Here is a 10,581-nt window from a genome sequence, read left to right as displayed (position 1 = left end):
CTAGATAATAAAAATACATATAACGTCATAGTATAACCATATACTAGATAATAAAAATACATATAACGTCATACGTATAACCATATACTAGATAATATAAAAATACATATAACGTCATACGTATAACCATATACTAGATAATAAAAATACATATAACGTCATAGTATAACCATATACTAGATAATAAAAATACATATAACGTCATAAGTATAACCATATACTAGATAATAAAAATACATATAACGTCATAGTATAACCATATACTAGATAATATAAATACATATAACGTCATAAGTATAACCATATACTAGATAATAAAAATACATATAACGTCATAGTATAACCATATACTAGATAATAAAAATACATATAACGTCATAAGTATAACCATATACTAGATAATAAAAATACATATAACGTCATAAGTATAACCATATACTAGATAATATAAATACATATAACGTCATAAGTATAACCATATACTAGATAATAAAAATACATATAAACGTCATAAGTATAACCATATACTAGATAATATAAATACATATAACGTCATAAGTATAACCATATACTAGATAATATAAATACATATAACGTCATAAGTATAACCATATACTAGATAATAAAAATACATATAACGTCATAAGTATAACCATATACTAGATAATATAAATACATATAACGTCATAAGTATAACCATATACTAGATAATATAAATACATATAACGTCATAAGTATAACCATATACTAGATAATAAAAATACATATAACGTCATAAGTATAACCATATACTAGATAATATAAATACATATAACGTCATAGTATAACCATATACTAGATAATAAAAATACATATAACGTCATAAGTATAACCATATACTAGATAATATAAATACATATAACGTCATACGTATAACCATATACTAGATAATAAAAATACATATAACGTCATACGTATAACCATATACTAGATAATATAAAATACATATAACGTCATAAGTATAACCATATACTAGATAATATAAATACATATAACGTCATATACGTATAACCATATACTAGATAATAAAAATACATATAACGTCATAAGTATAACCATATACTAGATAATATAAATACATATAACGTCATAAGTATAACCATATACTAGATAATAAAAATAAACATATAACGTCATACGTATAACCATATACTAGATAATAAAAATACATATAACGTCATAAGTATAACCATATACTAGATAATAAAAATACATATAACGTCATAGTATAACCATATACTAGATAATAATAAAAATACATATAACGTCATAAGTATAACCATATACTAGATAATAAAAATACATATAACGTCATAAGTATAACCATATACTAGATAATAAAAATACATATAACGTCATAAGTATAACCATATACTAGATAATAAAATACATATAACGTCATAAGTATAACCATATACTAGATAATAAAAATACATATAACGTCATAAGTATAACCATATACTAGATAATAAAAATACATATAACGTCATAAGTATAACCATATACTAGATAATATAAAATACATATAACGTCATAGTATACATATACTAGATATAAAAAATATACTAATAATAAAAAATACATATAACGTCATAAGTATAACCATATACTAGATAATATAAAATACATATAACGTCATAAGTATAACCATATACTAGAATAATAAAAATACATATAACGTCATACGTATAACCATATACTAGATAATAAAAATACATATAACGTCATAAGTATAACCATATACTAGATAATAAAAATACATATAACGTCATAAGTATAACCATATACTAGATAATATAAATACAGGTTACGTCATAAGTATAACCATATACTAGATAATAAAAATACATATAACGTCATACGTATAACCATATACTAGATAATATAAATACATATAACGTCATACGTATAACCATATACTAGATAATAAAAATACATATAACGTCATAAGTATAACCATATACTAGATAATAAAAATACATATAACGTCATAAGTATAACCATATACTAGATAATATAAATACATATAAATAACGTCATACGTATAACCATATACTAGATAATAAAAATACATATAACGTCATACGTATAACCATATACTAGATAATATAAATACATATAACGTCATAAGTATAACCATATACTAGATAATAAAAATACATATAACGTCATACGTATAACCATATACTAGATAATAAAAATACATATAACGTCATACGTATAACCATATACTAGATAATATAAATACATATAACGTCATACGTATAACCATATACTAGATAATAAAAATACATATAACGTCATACGTATAACCATATACTAGATAATAAAAATACATATAACGTCATTAGTATAACCATATACTAGATAATATAAATACATATAACGTCATACGTATAACCATATACTAGATAATATAAATACATATAACGTCATAAGTATAACCATATACTAGATAATAAAAATACATATAACGTCATAAGTATAACCATATACTAGATAATATAAATACATATAACGTCATACGTATAACCATATACTAGATAATATAAATACATATAACGTCATACGTATAACCATATACTAGATAATAAAAATACATATAACGTCATACGTATAACCATATACTAGATAATATAAATACATATAACGTCATACGTATAACCATATACTAGATAATAAAAATACATATAACGTCATACGTATAACCATATACTAGATAATAAAAATACATATAACGTCATACGTATAACCATATACTAGATAATATAAATACATATAACGTCATAAGTATAACCATATACTAGATAATAAAAATACATATAACGTCATACGTATAACCATATACTAGATAATAAAAATACATATAACGTCATACGTATAACCATATACTAGATAATAAAAATACATATAACGTCATAAGTATAACCATATACTAGATAATAAAAATACATATAACGTCATAAGTATAACCATATACTAGATAATAAAAATACATATAACGTCATACGTATAACCATATACTAGATAATATAAATACATATAACGTCATACGTATAACCATATACTAGATAATAAAAATACATATAACGTCATAAGTATAACCATATACTAGATAATAAATACATATAAGTCATAGTATAACATATATAATAAATAATACATATAACGTCATAGTATAACCATATACTAGATAATAAAAATACATATAACGTCATAGTATAACCATATACTAGATAATATAAATACATATAACGTCATAAGTATAACCATATACTAGATAATAAAAATACATATAACGTCATAAGTATAACCATATACTAGATAATAAAAATACATATAACGTCATAAGTATAACCATATACTAGATAATATAAATACATATAACGTCATACGTATAACCATATACTAGATAATAAAAATACATATAACGTCATAAGTATAACCATATACTAGATAATATAAAATACATATAACGTCATAGTATAACCATATACTAGATAATAAAAATACATATAACGTCATAAGTATAACCATATACTAGATAATAAAAATACATATAACGTCATACGTATAACCATATACTAGATAATATAAATACATATAACGTCATACGTATAACCATATACTAGATAATAAAAATACATATAACGTCATAAGTATAACCATATACTAGATAATAAAAAATACATATAACGTCATAAGTATAACCATATACTAGATAATAAAAATACATATAACGTCATACGTATAACCATATACTAGATAATAAAAAATACATATAACGTCATAGTATAACCATATACTAGATAATAAAAATACATATAACGTCATAAGTATAACCATATACTAGATAATATAAATACATATAACGTCATAAGTATAACCATATACTAGATAATAAAAATACATATAACGTCATACGTATAACCATATACTAGATAATAAAAATACATATAACGTCATACGTATAACCATATACTAGATAATAAAAATACATATAACGTCATACGTATAACCATATACTAGATAATAAAAATACATATAACGTCATACGTATAACCATATACTAGATAATAAAAATACATAAAACGTCATAATATAACCATATACTAGATAATAAAATACATATAACGTCATTATATAACCATATACTAGATAATAAAAATACATATAACGTCATACGTATAACCATATACTAGATAATAAAAATACATATAACGTCATACGTATAACCATATACTAGATAATAAAAATACAATATAAACGTCATAAGTATAATACCATATACTAGATAATATAAATAATACATATAACGTCATACGTATAACCATATACTAGATAATAAAAATACATATAACGTCATAAGTATAACCATATACTAGATAATAAAAATACATATAACGTCATACGTATAACCATATACTAGATAATAAAAATACATATAACGTCATACGTATAATCCATATACTAGATAATAAAAATACATATAACGTCATACGTATAACCATATACTAGATAATAAAAATACATATAACGTCATACGTATAACCATATACTAGATAATAAAAATACATATACGTAACGTCATACGTATAACCATATACTAGATAATAAAAATACATATAACGTCATACGTATAACCATATACTAGATAATATAAAAATACATATAACGTCATAAGTATAACCATATACTAGATAATATAAATACATATAACGTCATAAGTATAACTCATAAGTATAAACCATATACTAGATAATATAAAATACATATAACGTCATAAGTATAACCATATACTAGATAATATAAATACATATAACGTCATAAGTATAACCATATACTAGATAATAAAAATACATATAACGTCATACGTATAACCATATACTAGATAATAAAAATACATATAACGTCATAAGTATAACCATATACTAGATAATAAAAATACATATAACGTCATACGTATAACCATATACTAGATAATAAAAATACATATAACGTCATAAGTATAACCATATACTAGATAATATAAATAAAATACATATAACGTCATAATATAAATACATATAACGTATAACCATATACTAGATAATAAAAATACATATAACGTCATAAGTATAACCATATACTAGATAATAAAAATACATATAACGTCATACGTATAACCATATACTAGATAATATAAATACATATAACGTCATACGTATAACCATATACTAGATAATAAAAATACATATAACGTCATAAGTATAACCATATACTAGATAATAAAAATACATATAACGTCATAACGTATAACCATATACTAGCATAATAAAATACATATAACGTCATACGTATAAACCATATACCAGATAATATACTAGATAATATAAAGAAGTATAACCATATACATAATATACATATAATCGTCATTAGTATATACCATATACGTCATACCGATAATATAAATACATATAACGTCATAGTATAACCATATAATAGACCTAGATAATAAAAAATACATATAAACGTCATTACGTATAAACCGTCATAATAAAAATACATATAACCATATACTAGATAATAAAATATTAAAATACTTAATACATATAACGTCATACGTATAATAACGACATACGTATAACCAAATACTAAGAAAAATGATAAAAACATATAAAACGTCCCATAAGTATAACCATATAACAGATAATAAAAATATCATATAACGACATACGAATAACCATATACTAGAATAATCAAAATACATATAACGTCATTAGTATACACCATGTACTAGAATAATCATAAATACATATAACGTCCATTAGTATGTACCAAATACTAAGATAATAAACAATACATAATACACGTCATTAGTATAAACCATATACTAAGATAATTAAAAATACATAAAACGTCATAAGTATTAACCATATACTAGATTAATGATAAATACATAGGTTACGACATAGACGTATAACCATATACTAGATAATATAAATACATATAACGATCATTAGTAAAACCATATACGAGATAAATAAAAATACATATAACGCCATACGTATAAACCATATACTATGATAAAAAAAATACATATTACGGTCATAATGTATAACCATAATACTAGATAATATAAATACATAAAACGTCATCACCTTATACACCATATGAACTAGAAAATAAAAATACATAATAACGTCATAAATTGAAATATACTTGTATAATACAATGATAAAATAATATTTATAGTATATAACGTCATACGTATAATAAAAATACATATACAAGTATATATATGTTTAATTAAATACATAAAAATAATAGTAGTTTTATATATTAGGCCCATAATATATAGGCCGTATAATAAACATACAATATAAAAATACATATAACGTACAATAATGAAATATAAATATAATTTCCAACATTTTTCATATACTTATATAAAGAGTACCATATACTAGATGAGTTATATAACTTCATCTTAACGTAATTATACAAACCATTTATATTTGTAATATATTTATATTTAACAATAACAATTATACTAACATTCGTATGTAATACGGTATAACATATAGCCGCCATAATACTGTATAAATGATACAGAAAGACAATCGAACTATACACCCTCTTAAAAAATGCTTTTAGTCATTGTATTTACAAACATAAATAGTAATAATAAACGTCTATGTATAAATATTTAACGTTATCATTGGCCATGAGTCATAAAGTAAACAACTTATTGTTATGCTATCATATAACTAAAACATTATCATAAAAATAATTAAAAATTTGATATTCAAACTAGTCCGCAATTACGTATTCGTATATTTCGAATAGACAGAGCACACGTTAGTAACATAGTTAATTTGTTACATAATAGGTTAACTGGTTTTTAGCCATGACGATATACCTAGTATCAATACATGTATAGTCGGATAAATACATAGTAATGTCCTTGGGCCATTTTTTGGTGAAAATCGTAGATTTGAAATACATATCACCAACGTCATTTGGTTTATAAAACCATTGCACAACATAAATAGTAGTTTCACAATAAACTACTGTTCCAGAAAAGAAAATCAGTTTTTTTTCTGCTCAACTTCTCCACATTTGTCGAGCATTCCAAGCGCCCGGGTTGTAGCTAGAGTCGGCGATGTTTTTTCGAATCCTTGACACCGTCGTGCAGCATATCGTTGTGTCTTGCGTAGATCCTCTTGTGATTTCAGAGTAGGTGCTCCCCAGAGTTCTGAGCCGTATAAAATCACCGGCTGAACGATGGTTTCAACCAACTTTGAGCTGGTGATTGGATTCATACCACCATCATGTATTCCTACGCTGATTAAAGAGTTCAGGGATTGCCGTCCTTTTGCACACGACCGCTTAATATCTTCACCTCGTTTACAACGCTTGTAGTCACGATAAGACTGAAATTGGGATCCACGTGGACGACCATCTTGTATCCACACTACTCGTCTTTCCCGCATTGTTTTGTGAAATGCTTTTACTTGGCCAGCGTTCCAGTAAGGTTTTAAGTAGGGCCGATATTTCTTAGAAGGTAGTGTGTCCTTTGAAGCAGTGCGTGTGGCTTCTACGATATTATTAACTAAGCATTGAAGATGATCAACACTAGCAGTGTCTGTATTTCGCGGAAAGGGTTCACGTAATAAGGTAAAGACTTGTGACGAATATCTTGTTAGTTGAGCAGCTGAACATTTTTTCCAGTTTACGGCGTATGGGTTACCTGCGTGTTCACGCACGAGAAGAGGTGTACGATAGCGAATGCGTATAGGCAAATGGTCGGATACATTAAGGTAATTATCGTCAAGAGTTGAGCATTCTTCAACACAGTCCACTCTTCGTGATTCAATGAACATGTGATCTATGAGTGACCCATTACCAGTTGTTGACACAAATGTTGACGTTCCACCGTTGGCCCACGCTTGAGAGTTTATCGATACAAGGTCCTTGTCAACGATGAAAGGTTCTAAAATCTCACCTCTATCGTTTGGTCTCAGATGATTTTTACTTCCAAACTGTTTACTTATCTGTGCGTTGAAATCTCCAGCAATTATTACGTGTCCGTATTGTGAGTATTTATCGAATAAGTCCGAGATGTGTTCAAGTGTCTCTTTGTATACACCAATTGACACATTGGTGGACGGCATTAGGGTTCCGATAACAAAGACATGTGATCTGTTTTCCAATTGCAATGAACAGCAAATGACTCTATCATTACACTCGCTCTCGATAGGGCATACGTTTATCTCTTTACGCCATAGTATAGCCAGTCCGCCGAATCCTCTGTTACAGACTCTGCGTTCTGGCTCTAATGAGATCCTAGTATCACTTAAACCGTAAGATTTAAAATTTGAGTCAATACTTTGCAAAAAGTTCATTTGTTCCGGTAAGAGCCAATGCTCCGTCACAACAGCAATGTCAGTCTCTTTGAGAAGTTCAGAGAGCAGCGGGGTGCCGTACATGATTCCACGGATGTTCCAGCATACCAACGTGAATATGCAATAAAGGAGCGTCGGGTATTTACACCCATATTGAGGCTTCATTGTCATGACGATCGATGGGAACGCGACGTACCATCAAAATGGTTTCGATATTCCCATTCCCGAACGAGAACATCTTCAGGCCAGAATGTGGGGTCAGCAGCCGTTACAAAGTCACATTCGCGGACGTTTAATCTGGCTGTGTAGGTTGGTTCATCTCCACCCCAGTACTTGATTATTTGCATGAATGTCACCTTCACATCCCCTCTAGCAGCGAAGTCAACGATTGAGCTTATGACGTCCTCCTCGGGAGCGTTAGCAGTAATTCTTGACATCACAAGTTTCCTTGTACGTTGTTTGCGTCTTACACCACGAAACTCATATGTAGACACTCGCTGTTCAGTATTACGATTCTCTGTGCCAAGCTGTTGTTGCGTGTTGTAGCCGTGAAATGTCACGTTACGTGCAAGTTGATTTCCAGTGCTCGCGGTGTCACCATTCAATGTCACAGATAAAACATTCGAACTGTTTGTGCGACGAGCAACGTTTGCATATGTATCACGGACAGTTTCAGTATGATTCAAGCTGCTTTTGTTAGTGATGGGAGGTGTGCTGTCACTTGCGTTTACCACAGTATCACTACATATGTCAATAATGCCACTCGAATTGCACACACCGATTCCTTCATCTCTCAGTACTTCCGGCACTTTGATATGAATTTTGGAGTTGGGGTTAAACGACTCATTACCTACTAACCAGTTCACTTGTTTTGGTATGGTCTCGGATTCTTTACGCTCTATTTCCATGCGAGTGTTTTTCAAGGCATTTCTGAGTGTATTTATTTCATCATCCTTTTGTTTATGTCACGAGAGTGATAGTATGTGAGTTGGTTCACGAATATATAAATATAATCCCAACAGCTATAAACAGTTGAAAGTTTATTTACACAAAAACGGAGACAGATAACCCTTTTAGTACTGTGGCCGTAAAGCACACATGTACAGTCCAGTGCCTATTTCCACGTAATGCGCGGACACGCTTCCTCAAGGGTGGGCGTGCACGTGCAAGGACAGGGTCATGCAGGGTCAAAATGACACACTCAACCAATCCATTCACTCGCCTCTCATACGTCATCATAACAACTTACACACACACAGATTTACATGTACAGGACATTACATGACACAGGGACATGTAAATTCAGACAGACACAGGGACATGTAAATTAAGACAATACACAGCGCATGTAGTTAAAACACCATATATAATACATATTATATATATGGTGAATTTAAACACCGCGACATTCTCCCCTGCAAAGGAAAATGACTCCTGGCATTTAAATCACCAAATGTTAAACATCACAGTTAAAATATTCATAGGAAAATCAATGAGCAGTACAGTATCCAGTATCCAAGTGATTGGGGCAATCCCTACCTACAAGGATTAAAGGATCACTGCTCACTGAACAGAATTTTTTTTTACCAATATTAGAAATCAATATTTACAAAATTTATCACCTTGGCCAGTGTCCCAAGGTAATATCCAGCATCTATAGCTTAATTCGAATTTCTCCTCTGCCAAGTGAAACAAAACATTCCTGATGCGAATATAATCTAACATTTATTATAATTGAATGTAAATTGCAATTATGCTACAATTCTACTTAATAAATGGTAAACCATAAGGTAATACACATTAGTAGCTGTAGAGATTAAATATAATTTTCACAATCAGGAGTGGTCTTGCTCACTATGACATTCTCCCACTGCTCTAAATGTCTAAACGTAGACCTCAGACCCAGAATTTGATGGCACCAAGGTTTCCATGAGCCATTCTCCATACAACTTTGGAGGTTTACAGGCTCGTCTGGACCTTGTAGCTGGAACTGAGTCTTGTGTTTGACCAAACACTGCGCATGCCTGCAGCGTTAGAATTTCGACACACACCCCTGGTACCCTGTTTCGGAGAATTCCCTGTACCAAAGGTATTTGGTTGCACTGGTCGTTGCGCGCCAGCGACAGTGCGCCTGGGTCTCCTCGCAGGAATGACG

Source organism: Argopecten irradians, chromosome 12, assembly GCF_041381155.1.
Source record: "Argopecten irradians isolate NY chromosome 12, Ai_NY, whole genome shotgun sequence".
Lineage (NCBI taxonomy): Eukaryota > Metazoa > Mollusca > Bivalvia > Pectinida > Pectinidae > Argopecten > Argopecten irradians.
The sequence above is the reverse complement of the archived record's forward strand: the minus strand, read 5'-3'. Positions refer to the sequence as shown.